The sequence below is a fragment of the Glycine max genome, chromosome 10 (assembly GCF_000004515.6).
Source record: "Glycine max cultivar Williams 82 chromosome 10, Glycine_max_v4.0, whole genome shotgun sequence".
Classification (NCBI taxonomy): Eukaryota; Viridiplantae; Streptophyta; class Magnoliopsida; order Fabales; family Fabaceae; genus Glycine; species Glycine max.
The window spans coordinates 6,277,404-6,292,987 of record NC_038246.2 but is presented as its reverse complement, the minus strand read 5'-3'; the positions used below and the strand labels follow the sequence as shown (position 1 = coordinate 6,292,987).

Sequence of the window (15,584 nt, the reverse complement as noted above, 5' to 3'; positions counted from 1 at the left end):
ATGTAGAGCAATCATTCTACAGAAAAATACATCTACCTGCCAATCATACTCAACGACTATATTTGTTTGAAACCTCGATTGTAATGGAATAGCCTATGTAGAACATAGTTGGAATTATCTTTTGATATAAATACTTGCGTATATGTTTGAGAGAGTTTATGTAAATAATTTATGATATGTCCATAAAATATTTTCAACTTATTTCAATAAACTCACCGTGGCAGCTTATATTATAGCGTGTATTAAAATAGTTTAACTCTATTTCTTGTTTGATTACACAAATAACTTATACATAAATATTTGTATAATAAATACTTATTCAGTAATATCTTAATTAAGTCATAAGTGACAGTTTTTCGTTTAATATTTAACTCTTATTTTATTGTTGTTAACACTTGAAAAAAATATAACTCTTGATTTCAGACATTATATCAAATAGTTATCCATAAAAAATAAATATTTCAAAAAAAGAGTTAAAAACATAAGTGCCAAAGCAAAACACTAAAATTTGAAGCAAATGATTATATTTAATCAATAAACAATTGTTGGAACACGTTTAACAAAAAACACAATAATCAAACGATCCAACACACACAAAAAAAATTGAACTAAAAAATAGAAGAAAAAGAAGAAAAAGAAGGGTGTTAATACATGTGTACCAATAAGGTGAGTTCACGTGCAAAAATCTAAGTTCACGTCCAAATTAATAAAAAGAAAAGAAAAGAAGAAAGAATGTTAAAATATTTTCAGGTTGAAAATGATGACATGTCTTTTGTGGAATTAAGAGGAAGAAGATGAGAATATTTTAAACATAAATTTTTATTAAAAATTATCTGATTAGCATGTATCTACTTTCTGTTAAATGATTAAACAATATTTAGGAGAAGAGATCTGCGTGTGATGTGAGTTAAACAATTAAGAAATTTTTTATAAGATGCAAAAAGGAAAAGGTGTTAGAAGAGTACAAATATAATTTATTTAATAATTATTATAAACTTTTTATTATCTGTTTAATTTTTATGGATAAAAACAGAAGTTGAAATAGCTTTCCCAAAACCTAGAAGAGGAGGAGAGGAGGAGAGGGGTCGAGGCAATATATATTGAGGGGCATGAGTTACTTCATGACTTGGGTTCTCGGAGAAATTTGCAAGCAGGACCTGCTTCTTCTTATATCTTCAGCTAAGCATCGAAGGTATACGATTTTTGTCTTCTTCTTATAGTACTTTATTAATTTTGTAAGGGATGGAGAAATAAAATTAACAATAACGATTACGCTTATCATATTCTATCTTTCATAGTACAAAAGTCACGCTCATGCCAAGAAGTAAAATGTTACCCCTCGTAGTACAAATGTTAGGCAACTTATTAAATATAACATTAATATGATTGTGACAAACAAGAGGAAATGATTCATATATATTTTTATGTATGAATTAAAATAAAAATCAAATAGTGTTAAACATAAGGATCAAATTTTTAATTTAACTCAAATGTAATTAGTTATGGACAAATATTAACCGGTATTAATATACATAAAAATGTGTTTCCATATAATTTTGTTATAAACACCCGTAAGTAAAACCCCTAATTATCATACATTTATAATAAATTTTAAGAACAATTTATTCAACAAATTTTAAGGGATTTCCCATCTTCTCTAAATCTCATTGATGTTAAAGGAGAAACAAAATACGAAAAAAAAAATTTAACTATACTCATTTTTTTAATAATGATACGCAAGCACCCCTCCGACACTTATCATTTTTCTCTATTTTGTTCTTCATAATAGTAACTTGAAATCTATATAATTCTGGCCTACTCAAGACAACTGACCTCCAGGACGCAATGGAAAAGCAAGAACATTACTGGGCTTAAAGTGCCATTAAGTTTAAAGAGCATATCAATGTAAAAATTTCATTCCAACATCAAATATGAAATTAAACTGGGAACATGACACTGTTACTTTTGATAAGCCTAGGAGCTTTGACCATGCCATTCTCATCTAAAAACAAATAAAACAAGTAAAAAAGAGTTGGCCATTGAAAAACGAAGGCCTGCAGGCTGCAGCATAATTGATACACAAAAAGAGATGGTAAGATAAAGTCCTTGAAACACTCTCCTTGCAGCTACATGGTTCAATAGGAAATGATCCAAGATTGAAACCACAGGAACCAATTTACACCAAAGTGCTTAATACCATCGGCAAGATGAAGGATTCATGGTGAAGCCCTTTTTTTTTTTCCTTCTTAATAAACATAAGGCAATATTCTCCATGGAACAAGTTTCCAATACTCGGCCCATATCTCTCTATACTTCTCTGCACAACGAGCTTCATCCCTTCTCTCTCCAGATTAACAGAATAAGAAGATAAACTGGATAGAAGTATGGAATTGGTGAACTGCAAAAATGAGTAAAATACAAATGTTTGACATTGTTTTCTTTTACAAAAATAACAAATATTCATAAGTTTATATCAACATGATAAAGCAATGAGTTAAAGAGATCACCTTATCCCACATGGTAAGCTAAAGGAGAGAGCAAGCATCAAATCCCCTAGGTAATTACAGCGTCTAGCAATACCCCTTCAACATAACAATAATAAGAATAAGAAAGCTTAATGACTTCAATGAGAAACAGAATCAAGGATGACAAATGATAAAGACAGTATCAAACATAAATTCTTGTGAGAACCTTGTCACATATTATGAGCTAGATGAAGGGTGAAAAAATAAACCACATGCATATGAATTCCATATAAAATAAGACTATCTTTTCCTTTTACTCAATAACGTCTGCATATGGAAATAAGAGAAGAACAAGAAAAAAAATAGATATCAAATGAAATTATATTTTAAGAAAAATATCCGGTAGTATCTTTGATTACAGCTTGGTTTCCATATTTCCTTGTATTTCATGATACGTGTTTATGCTTTGTATGACATTGTAAAACATCATAATGAAGATCAATTTCAGAATGTGATACTCTATTCTCTCCTTTCCCTCTACCTAAAAACCTATAATTTCAACATAAATGAAATCTTACCAATAACCAGAAGCAAGTAGCTTTCCGCCAATGACTTTTGGAGGCTTACCCCAAATACGAGCCTTTGGATTCTTTTTGAATACATGGTTTTGCTTGTTTGCTCCTCGAAATACCATGTATCTGCACGGTAATATTCCACAGATTACAGTTTATAAGGTTTACAGATACAAATGTCAGTTCTTATTAGATCAATTTCAGTCTTAACATTTTCTTTAAGTCAACTTTATGTCCCTTCAGGAGTATATGCATTACAGAATTCACTTTTACATATTACAGGTAAGTTACCCAATCAGGAAGACAAAGCAATTAGCTACAATGGCAGCTGGTGTTGACTCCACACTGTTCATCAAGAGCCACCACCCCTAATAGCAATTGCAGATTGTCAATACATTCAAGATTTTAATGTGGAAGAGATGAATAAAAATAAAAAAATGGAGCTAACAAAATCAGTAGCAAGTTTCACTTCCCACACAGGTGAATAAATTGCAAGTCTGAACAATTTAATTTCTCATCCAAGCTCGTAATCATGACAAATACCTGTATGCTAAAAGTGAAAGGAATCCACACTAAATCTCCAAAAACCAACATGAAACCCAGTCTCTCTGCAATTATGTCCCAGCTGCAAAAGAAAAAACAAAGATAAGGCTAGAAAAGAGAACTAGATCATATGTAAATGATCAAGGGGATATATCCTGACCATAATTTAGCAAAACTTTCAGGAGGAATGTTATCTTTGTAGATTTTAAGATGAAAACTTATGTATATATTGTTCTGAACCTATATCCTAGATTTTCAGAAATTGTTGCATCCCCATATTGTATTTTGGGCACAGTACTTGCCACTGTATCTTCACAACCTAGATTTTACTACCTAATTCCTTGAAGTTAATTTTAAGAATCATATGTTCCACCAAATAGGCTTTCAATTCTGATTCCTTCTAAACTGGGCCTCATCCAACAGGAACTGCAGATGATGCATCTACTAATCCACCAAATGCAGCTATGACATGAAAATTCAATTGTCAATTTATTATCACAGGAATTATACAATTGGTAGTACTAGTACTTGATGTTTCTTCCCCTGCTGAAGAAAGATAAAGTGATGCATACATTGTGGCTACAAACTTGACCATAGACAACAAGTACCAAAGCATTCTACAGCCAAATAAATTAGCATGAGTGTCACAACAGAACACCCCACCTCCTCCCCTCTATAAAAAACGCTGCTAATGTCTTCAGGACTTAAGAGGTGTGATGCCATGATGGTGATGGTTTGACTTTGACCTTCCACTAGGCCACCTATACTTCCCCATCCAAGTGTTTGCACTTCCAATGTCACCCCCCCCCCCCCCCCCCCCCAATTTCCAATTATAAAAAGAAAAGAGCATGAAAACCTACCGCTTTCAAGCCTGATTAGGTGACCAACTTGTGGATGTTTGTGTTTATTAGAAAAGTATATTGTAAGTTAATTTATCGACATTTCAATTGCATACAATGTGGGATAAGGCTTTGTTGTTGTCAATTGCATACAAAAGAATCTCAAATTAAAGTGAAATTTTATAAGCCAAAATGCGGATGATACAAAATCCATTGCAAAGGTAGATTTTATTAAAAACTCGTCATATGAAAGTTTCTCATTGGTGTAAGAATTTTAATTTACAACAATGAGAATAAGTGCCATCATCTTAAAACTTAGAACATGAAATATATAGAACCCAAGTCTTCTAGTGAAACAGATGTAACTCACTTATGTGGATGTCATGTACTCTTCATGTACAAAATAGTCCAGGATGTATAGCTGGAACAAACATGTAGAAATTCACAAATCAGGCACACAAAATATTTTAATCTACAACAGACATGCAAGTTTTCAAGATTACTGCACAGAATAGCTGGTAGAGAATCACTGACTGGCTCAAAGTACCATCTTGAATGCTCTTCATAAGAATAGATAAATTGATAAGTAGCCACCCCATCATTCCAGCTCTAACAAAGAAACATCTGCAATTCGATATTTCCATTAAATGTATAGCAACGTGCCAGATTGATTCCAGTCATCATCCACACCTCATTATACATGCTGATAATGTTTATACAGTCTTATTTGCAAAAATCAGTTAAGATGCATGTGAACTACATGTACACATGATGTCAAAAAAATATATTGCCCGAGAAAATAAGGGCGAGAATATTATCCCTAAATTTAGTCAAATGATAATACAGCACAAAACATTGAAAGATAGAAATTTTAGAATTTGGACATGACACTAGGGTGCAGGAGGGCAGAAATAACTTTTAGAATTGTTATTCACGTGTTAAGATCCTTTTTACAGTTAAACTTACAACACGATACAAACATATCTTACCCATGCTTGTTCTACAATATGATTACTAGTATCCAGTACATGAATGCCACTTTGATTCTTTCAACACATATATATGCTTTTTACTGTTTTATGAAAACCCAATCTGCATGGGCGTAGTGTTTCACAAATAGGATGTGAAAACAAGTGATATACAGGTTGTCAATAAGCCTTGCAGGGCAAACTCATACAAGTTTTACAAGGAGAGGAAAAGAACAATCTACAGATGATATAACAACCAGAGTTTGGTATTCCTAGACAAGATACACCATTCATTAGCAGGTTGGGGGAAGATATATCATTCATTATAAGTTCATAAATCACAATTAAAACACGGTCAAGTTAAACGATGAGAAATAATATACTTTTAACATGGCTCACAATTAATAAACAGTAATCTATGTCAAATAAGAACAAGCAAGAAAATGATGGAAACATCACATACTTGAGGTCGATACCCATGAACTGAGGATTTAGTTGTATACCAAACCACCTTTTTGCATAAAAAAGAAAACAAAAATAAGCAAGATTAATCATAGAAAAACAATTCCTTCAGGGAGTAAAGTTGACTGTGTAAGCAGTAATTGCAGAAGCCAGTACTTACCATAGAAAGATAATATATGGAAAATGCAAACACAGTTATTTTCATATTTAACATGTGTTAAATATGCAATATGCTTTCTAACAATTAATATAACCTCATGAAGGCAATAAAATTTTGCAGTGGAGCCAAGTAATATATGATACTTACAACATCCAAATTATGGACCCTTTAATTTTTTTAATTAAAATAGCCATCAGCTAAAGTAATCTTAATTTACAACATACCAATCGTGTATCAGGTTTCCACTGATATGCGGCTTTAGTGATGAACCTTTACTTTGTGACTTGCAACCGGAAAAATACAGCACCAGGGTTACCTGTCATTTATATGTGCAAGAGACAAACAAAACTGATGACCAAAAGAGAAGATAATTATCATGCTGTGCAGAATAATAAGAATAACACAGATTATAATTCAAATGAAGCATCTTACGTCAAAATGGTAAGAAAATAACACAAACCGCTATTAGATGGAATTGAAGTAACACAAACTGCAGGAAGATGGTATTGAAGTCCAAAAGTTAGTCATATTTTTTTTTTCTTCAATTAAGTTTAAAAATGGATCCGATGGAATAGTTCGATTAAATGGGGTAAAGGAATGTCAAAGAAAACTTTAAATCAAATGTTTAAAAATACCCCCAATTTAACCAGTTTTACTGAAAATTAGGTTTCAGATAGAGCCCAATGATGAATTGGTCCATATAGTCAAGCCCACCTCATAGGATAAGACTACATTGCTGTTAATTAAATTTAAAAATGGGATATTTGTTCATATTTTCAATTCAAGTATATCTGTACAACGGAATTGAAAACTGATCTATGTATACCATATTGGTATTTGTAAGTATAACTGAGTTCTTCAGTATTGAAGAAAACCTTTGATATGAAAAACAAACTAACTAACATTCAACATATGCAAATCTCATGAAGAGACATTAACTAGAGAATACATGTCACCCTGAAGTATATAAACAGACAAACATGACCAGTAAATAAATTATCAGGCACCATAACTTCAACACTCTAAGCTTACATACAAGAAGACTGAAGGCAAAAAAATCAAAATATAAAACATAGGGTTTTGGAATTTAAATTTTTTAAATATCTTAAAAGCTATTTAGTTGATAAAAAATAGTTTCAATAATAATTTGTAAATATTTAATTATGTCTAATATTGATTAAAATTAAATATTAATTAAATAAGCTAAAAAAATTTAAATGAACAACTAATTAAAGATGTAGACATGTCTAGTCTTATTTATTTTTATATTATAAATTAGAATATACAGTTTAAAGAACCTTACTCTTAAAACATTAAATCTTTAATACACAATTTGTATATGAGGGAGTTTCAAGAGGGGATGAAAAAGTGAGAAAAGCTCATTTATATATTTTATATTCCGAGGGTTGGTCCATTAAAGATTATTATGTTGTAAAATAAGTTGAATTTTTTTTTCTCTTAAAAAATAAGATATTTTTATACTAATTCTTAAGGAGTAAAAATAAATTAATTTTATCTCTCTTAACAAAATCTTATTCATACATACGGTTAGAGAAACCTAAATATTTACCAATAGGTAAAACCTTGTTGGTTCTATTTTCTTATTCAATTTGTTCCAAAATTTTTAAAAAGATAGGACCAAAGTTGGTTTAAAATGATATTAAATTAAACCTATTTTAAAACATAAGAAATCTAATTGATTATTTTAAAGTAAAGGATATAATTAAACTATTTTTAAAAATTACATACTTAATTAAATCTAAAAAATTTATTAAATCTATTAATTACTAGTATTTTTGTTATGCATTTATTATGTATTGTACTTTTGCTAATAAGAGAATGAACCGGCAATAAATAATTGTGTCAAAACATTTGTATTTGACAGTAATACTATAAATAATTTATATATAATAAACCATTAAGTGGACAATTGTAGCAGGTTTGCCCGAGTGGTTAAGGGGGAAGACTTAAGATCTTCTGCACATAAGTGCGCGTGGGTTCGAACCCCACAGCCTGCACGCTTCTTTTTTTTTTTTTTATATTTCTAAGTTGTGATTTTTTTAGAAGTTCAATAAAAAAAATATAACAAAAATGGTCGAGTTGTGTTAACAAAAAATATTTAAAAAGTTCATCACTTAAAATTGCATTACTCAACTAACTATCTTTGTTAAGTTAATAAATGGACTAAGTATAATTTTAAAATATGAAAATCAAAATTACCAATGAAAAACTTAGGATTCAAATTATCCAATTTCTATATTATATAGAGACAAAAACGGATTAAATTCATTTTATTAATGATATTTTGAACCAATTTAATTGTGTTTTAATTTTTAATTTTTTAAATTTACTTTTTAAAATAGTTCTAAAGAAACTAATTTCAAAACAATATAAGAAAAAAATTGATAAGTATTATTTTGAAGAAAAAAAATCCTTATTTTTATGTAAGAAATTTTAGTGACACTATATTTGATATTCTTTTTCTAACATTTTCTTTATGATTAATGAAAATTTATTAAAATTACTAATTTTGATGAATATTAGGAGAAATATTAGGAGGCTGCCTATGGAGATGAATAAGAAGAAGAGAGCAAAAGGGGTGCATATTAGAGAGAAAAGAAACAAAAAGAGAAAGACAGAGAAGAGAAAAGGGTCGCAAAAGAAGAAATTTTTTTAGAAGAATATATATATTTTCGTCATCTTATGCCATATGATTGCCACGTAGTACGACAACTGACAACCGGTACCTATGTGGCACGTAATGTGCAACCAAGGGTAGCTTTATCGGAGAAACTCTTATGATTTGCTAAAATGAATTTTATATTATTTCTTACATTTTTGTCTAAAGGTTTAAATATTTTTTCGTTTCTATAATTCTATAATTAGTATTTTTTATTTTCACCTTTATAATTTATTTTATTTTTCTTCTTTAAAGTATTATAGATAGTGTTGTAAACAATGAAAAATAATTATTAAAAACACTTTAAGAATATAAAATAAAATAAATATATTTTACAAAAACTAAAACAATAAAAAATTATTTAAACTTTTTCAGAAATATCATTTTTAGTATTTTTCAAGCAAACCGATTAAGTGTTTGTTCCAATGCATCAACTCATAAACAATTTTTTTATGTGGGCTCCATTAGTTAGTATCTTACACTGAAAAAAAATTGGGATCCATAAAAAGTAAATAAATGCGTTTGAGTTGGTTTGGATAAGTTTTTTAAGTAAAAAACATAAAACTCAATCCAAATCAATCTTTTTGAGTTGGTCAATGAGTAAAAATATTTAATTTTATCTGTTCTTTTTTAAAATATAATATTTTTTTATAAGCTAAATTTTATATTAAAACAATAATTTTTTATTAGATTTTTTATTAAAAAAAATTGTGATGCTGTCACATCCCACTCCATTCTGCTGATTCCTATTTATTTATCCATTGATAATGAGAAATTAAGCATATCATATTCGAGATAAAGAATTTTAATGAACATACCAAAATCAATGACCCATTATGAGGTCTATTCTTTCTATATAGATTCGAAATATTTTTATAAGCTCATCCAAAGTAGTTTCAATCAATAAAATCCTTGTGACCTTGAAGGTTAAGGATGCATTGATGCTTACTCAATTCAAGTCGATAAATTCATGTAATCAATAGTTAATAATATTTGATTTTTTAAAATTTAAAAATATATATTATATATAATAATAATAACAATAATAATAATTTAATATAAATTAATAGGATAACGGACCGGATCAAGGAATCAAAGAATTCAGATATTAAAATCTATTATCCAATCCAAAATTCAACGGGTTTAATTTGTTCGATTCCGATCTGATTCAAATATAAAAATTATTCAACCTAAATTATTTAAATTAATTTAAATCAATTCAGATTTACAAGATAATTTACACTCACTTACACGTACACGTGTATAAGTACACAGTGTTATACACGGGTGGTGGATGACTACGTGTCTTCTTTTCTTTCTGCCAGCAACACTGTTCCTCTCATCTTCATAGCAAACAAACAAACTAGCATGCTTAAATGTTTATTTCTTCAGCCCTACAGAATTCAAATGCACGTGAAGTTATGTTCCTTCTCTCACTGCTCTAACTTTGTGAGAAAGCTTACAAAAATACAACGTTAGTTAATTAGAACTTAGCCCCCACATACTTAGTACTTAGTAGCATGCTTCATTACTCACAGGTAATTACAAATCCGCTTTTGTCAATGTTGCTTTATATTAGGCTAAATTATTATTTTTTCATCTAATTTATTATTGGCCAAATGATTTATTTGATATGGCCTTTAACCGTCCACATTGACATATATGATGTGTCAATTTTTTCCACGTTGGAGACTTGGTGCCATAGGCACGGGTTCACAGTGGTTGTGGCTTTTTTTTATTATTATTGGTAATTTGAGTACATTGTTGATGAAAAAGTCATGGTTATTTTCAGACAAAGGAGAAGGATATTAAATCTGCAAAGTTCATTGAGCAACAATATGAAATGGTTGAAATTGATGATTATTATATGATGTGTAGTGTCAGGGATGATCGTAGTCCTGATGTTGATGCTAATGTGCAGTTTTTTGAACTAGTTCTGCTTATGAAATGCATATGGTATGATGTTTGGTGGTGTTTCTGAGATGTGTGGATTTTCAAAGTTGAGTGGCTTTTGAAAGATGCTTGTAGGGACTGAGTTGAACCTTTTAATAAAGTTAAAGGACCAACCTGGACCTTTTTATAAACTTAAAAGACTAATCTTGACCTTTGGAAAGACTTAAGGGACCATTTTGAACCTTTTTAAAAATGTAAAGTCCCAATACGAACATTTATATATAGCAATTGCTTGTCTCAATGAACACAACTTTTTTTTGTCTTTTTTTACTGAAACACTTCATAAATGAAGTCATACAAAACAAATTTCTAATGTCAAGTACGAATTGATATTCATATTAAAGAGGTCCACAACAATTCATCCAAAAACTAAACATAAAAGGAGGCCATCAATTTGTCCATAATTGGTACCATAAACTAGTCATCACAGAGATAAACTTAAAAAGGTAGCCAACAATTTGTCCATAATTGCTACCATAAACCAGTCCTCCAAAAAAACTAAACATAAAAGGTAGCCAACATTTTGTCCATAATTACTACCATAAACCAGTCATCCAAAAAAACTAAACATAAAAGGTTGCCAATAATTTGTCCATAATTGCTACCAAAAGGCTCCCTTCAAACTTTCCTCCTTGCTTGCAGCTTTGACCTAAAGGGTTGACCTTGCTGGGTTTGGGTTGGTGTTGGTGGAGGTGGTTGGGATTGGGTGGGTGTTTGGCTTTTCTCTAACACCATTCACTAATCTCTTGCTTAGCCATTTTGATTTCATCATTGTAACTCTACACTCCCTGCTACAAGTATGTTCATCCTTCAATGTCCTTATCTGCCATGTTTTTTCATTTTTATTCTTTGCTAAATAAATTGACCACCGACATCCTTCCTTACACCCAACTCTTACCCTTTCCTTGTCATTCCTGTCAAACTTAACATTTCTGCCTGATTGGACACCATATGTCATGACAGCCTCCTTGAACTCATCTTTAGTTGGAAACAAAGTTCCTATTACCCACTTGTGATCTTTCAGGTCTTGTTGTCTAACATTGGGTGTTGTTGTCTAATTTTTTTTTACCCATCCTAAACTTCTGATTCGGTGTTTAATTCCTCTTGAGTTGCATGTATCACCATCCATTTCCATGTGTTGATGTTGAAGAGGGACTTTATTTTGTGTATGTCATCATTAATTTCTCCAGGTTCAGGTTGGGGAGGTATTACACCTTCTGGTGGTGTAGAAGTTGAAACTTTCGGTCTACCCCGTGGGCTTTTGACTGACTTTGCTTGCAACTGTCTTGTTGAACTCCTCTCCCTCCCTTTTTTCTTTGCATTGACCCATTGAACCCTTCTCTGTCATTGGTTTCTTCTTCCGGATCATCGAATGTTATAGTAACATCAAGATCTTCTGTTGCATCGGAACCATCTACGTGTATGCACAAAATGATCATCATTATTTTGAACATTGTAACAAACAAAAGTGACCAGTTTCAACCATAAAAAAATAAAGGATTGATTGAAAAAAATTACTATGATCAGGGACCAATTTCAAGAGCTAGTTGTGCAGATTTGCATAGGATACACCTGACAAGGCAAGATATTTTTTTATTATTGAAACAACTAATTAATATTGATTTATAAACAAGAGTACAAAAGAATCACCCACTGAAAATACCCACTTTGTAAATACCCCGAGACTAAAATATATATCCCACCAAAAACTATATAATCCATATCCACCTAAAATATATACACTGCAACCGACTACCACAAATGACAGAATCAGAGTCTTCTATGCAAACTTGTAATTAAATTAATTCCACCTTCTAAGAAGGCACGTATATAGCCACACAAATACAAAATGACTAATTTACCAACACGTATATAGCCACATAAATTAAGGTGCAGTAATTCAAAAGAACTAAATTTAATCAATTCATGAATTAGCCACGTAAAATAAGGCACGCATTTCTCAATTCATGAATTAATAATTTACCAACTTCATTAAAAAATAAAAAAGAACTAAATTTGGACTTGTTTAGAAACTTAAATAAAAATAAAAACTCAAAAGTACCTATTGTATAGAAACATTGTCTTCAGCCATAGGAGTTTCTTGAGGAATATTGTCTTGGGCAATATGGTTTTCAGGTAAATCATTCCTTTCATTTCCAACAATATGATGAACAATCTCAGGGTGCAAAACATAGAGATGAACACATCCTTCACATTTAGCAATTCGAATCATCTCCAATGCACCAGCATCATCAACCAGTTGTTTCAAACCATCATTCAGATCCCTGCCTGCAGCCTTATACCAAAGAGTTTCAACATCTTTATATCCTTTTTCATCTATGATACCAGTTATCTCAAAATATGACCACATATCATACATTCCCACTCACAGTCCTTCCCTTCGTAGGTAACTTTTTTCCCTTTGACAAACTTACCACTATGGTGCACTTTCACTTTAAAGTACTCTTCCTCCATTCTGCATAATACAAAGACACAAACAACATCATTTTATAATGAAAATAACACAAAGCATTTACTAAGTGAAGACTAAAATAACTACAATTCAACGAGTTTTAGTGGCATCGGAAAGTAACACAAGATATTTAACCCACAAATTATGAAATTTAAGACACAAAAATGCAGAAGCACAATAAACCACCAAATGTTGAACGAACACGACACAAAGCCACAAATTCCATTTCAAAAACTTCAAACATAACAATAGAACAAACACAGCAGCCAAACCCTACATTAAACTGAAAATAAACCCCAAAACAGAGCACACATAAATCGAAAAAAAAAATAGCAACACCAAGAAACCATTGGCGTAACATACCTTCAACGCACCAAGAAACCGTTCTTCAAATGTCTATCCCCGCAGCTTCTTTAATCTCTTCTGGAACAATTTCTTCTCAATGGAAACTGAAACTGCAAACCCTACATCACCAGTGAGTGTTCGACGCTTCAGTTCCTCAAAGTTTTTATTTTTACTTCGTAAACAAGCAAGTGTTGACACCAAAAACGCGCTCTTTAATTTGTTTGAGAACCCAGATGATTGAAACGACGTCGTCTCAATAAGGTTGCCACGCCGGATAAAAAACGCCGTTTCTAGCCACCTCATACAGTTCTGTTAATGCTACTCACGGAAGTGACCCCGCAGTAAACCTTTTTAAATACACAATAGATTAAATTAAATTTTTAAAAAGATGAAAATAAATTTTAGAAAATAAAGAATTAAATAGATAATTTGATTTTTTTTTTCAGATTTAATTTAATCCTTTAATTTTTTAAATTAATTTAATTTGATCTTATCGTGTAAATTAATGTCATGATGTTAAGAAATTATATTTTTTATGAGTTTAAAATTATTTAATGACACTTTTAAATCATCACAAAATATAATTTTTAATATTATTAATTTATTTTAAACGATAAAATTAAATTAAATTATTTTTAAAAATTAAAGAATCAAATTAAATATAAGTGAATGAAATTAAATTAAAAAATAAAAAACTAATTTAACCTTATCACAATTGTACTAGCATTTGTTTATTTCCTAGTATCACACTTGTACTAACATTTATTTATTTCCCATTTATCACAATTGTTAATTTTAAAAAATAAATCATAGATGTGAGAACACTGTATGTCTGATTTTGTTTTCCATTATCACAATTGTACTAACATTTATTTATTTCCCATTTTCCTTGAAGATGCACCTTTTAGTGAGGAAAAGAACAAAGTTGTGAACTTCAAGTTAAGTGAGCCTGAGATAGTCCCAGTTAACAACTTTGATTCTTTTTTTCTTTTTCTTGATCTTTTTCACTGAGGATTGAAGAGAGGAAGTGAATGAAGGGTGGAAAAAAGAACAGAAAGATACCCGCCACGCTTTTTAAGCCAGTTATTCTAAAACCAGTGCCTATCTACACGCTTGGGGAGAAAAACCAAAAGGGTTATCATCGTGCATGTATTGATTTCTCACTTGGCTCTGAGAAACCAATAGTTGCTGTTGACAGTGGCAAAGCTTCTGATGCGGTTGAGGCTGAAGCAAGGAACTCTAGTGTAGGGCAAAATGATAGATTGAAGAAACCGTTTGTTCCTTCATTCATCATTGACAATACCGGCGATCCTCATGGTAAGTCCTTCTATTTTTGGCCCTTGCATGCATCTTTCTGCCTAACACTTATCAACCTTGAGACCATGTTGCTCTATGAAATTCATAAAACTTTCTGCTCCAGAGGCACAATATCCATCATTTCCTTATCAATGAGTTTCTGTTTTAGTTTACTTTTAATACTTGATCAATCTAGGACTGGTTTGCTTAATCTCTTTTTTGACACAGAAACATACATTGCTTGCTGTAGCAAGAGAAATTCTCAGGATATCCCATTTACGCTTGACAATGCTGACAAAGACAAAGAAGAAAGCAGACAAATAACGTCAATGCAAATCAATAAGGAAGAAAAGAACAAAGAACTCTGTGACCCTATCGTAGAATTTGCTGCTGTTTCTTCAACATTCAAGGAAAATCACAAGTCGGACAAGGGAAGCAGTCATGGTATTGATCTTAATAAACCATCGCAACTCAAGCCAAGGAGAAGAAAGCATCGTCTTAAGGTCATTGAAGAAGACAAACCCCAAAGAACTGAGAAGCCTGTTACACCAAAGTCTGTTCAATCAAAAGAAAACCCAACTCACAAGAGGAAGTATGAGAGAAGGAAAGGAGTGAACAAGACATCTGCTCCTCCAAGAGAAGTTCCTGGAGAATTGATTAAAGAAACAATGCCTGAATCTGCCCAAACGTCGTGTCCAGGGTATGTAAATTTTGATGAAAGAGCAAGAGTTCGAAGTTATGCAGTCGAAGATAATCCAACTGTACATCTGGGCAGTGAAATTGGTGTAGTCAGGCAGGAAATGAAAGTAGGGCTTGCCTGTGATCTAA

General features: G+C 31.1%; 1 long non-coding RNA gene, 1 other non-coding gene and 1 pseudogene across 4 annotated transcripts; 1 reads left to right on the top strand and 2 right to left on the bottom strand.

The window, feature by feature from the left end:
- Positions 1–1,900: 1,900 nt before the first annotated feature.
- Positions 1,901–6,526, bottom strand: LOC100805740 (delta(14)-sterol reductase-like; annotated as a pseudogene).
- Positions 6,527–7,944: 1,418 nt separating this feature from the next.
- Positions 7,945–8,027, top strand: TRNAL-UAA (transfer RNA leucine (anticodon UAA)). The gene has a single exon. It is a non-coding gene; the product is annotated as a tRNA-Leu (tRNA).
- A 2,943-nt stretch (positions 8,028–10,970) lies between these two features.
- On the bottom strand, positions 10,971–13,733 carry LOC102666747 (uncharacterized). 3 transcript variants are annotated; one of them, XR_003263136.2, is made up of 4 exons: positions 13,479–13,733; positions 12,705–13,118; positions 12,161–12,214; positions 10,971–12,056 (listed from the first exon to the last, which is right to left on the bottom strand). It is a non-coding gene; the product is annotated as an uncharacterized lncRNA (long non-coding RNA). The 3 variants fall into 3 exon arrangements; XR_005886599.1 differs by having other exon boundaries at positions 10,971–12,214; positions 13,479–13,731; XR_001383064.3 differs by lacking the exon at positions 12,161–12,214 and having other exon boundaries at positions 13,479–13,730.
- Positions 13,734–15,584: the final 1,851 nt, after the last annotated feature.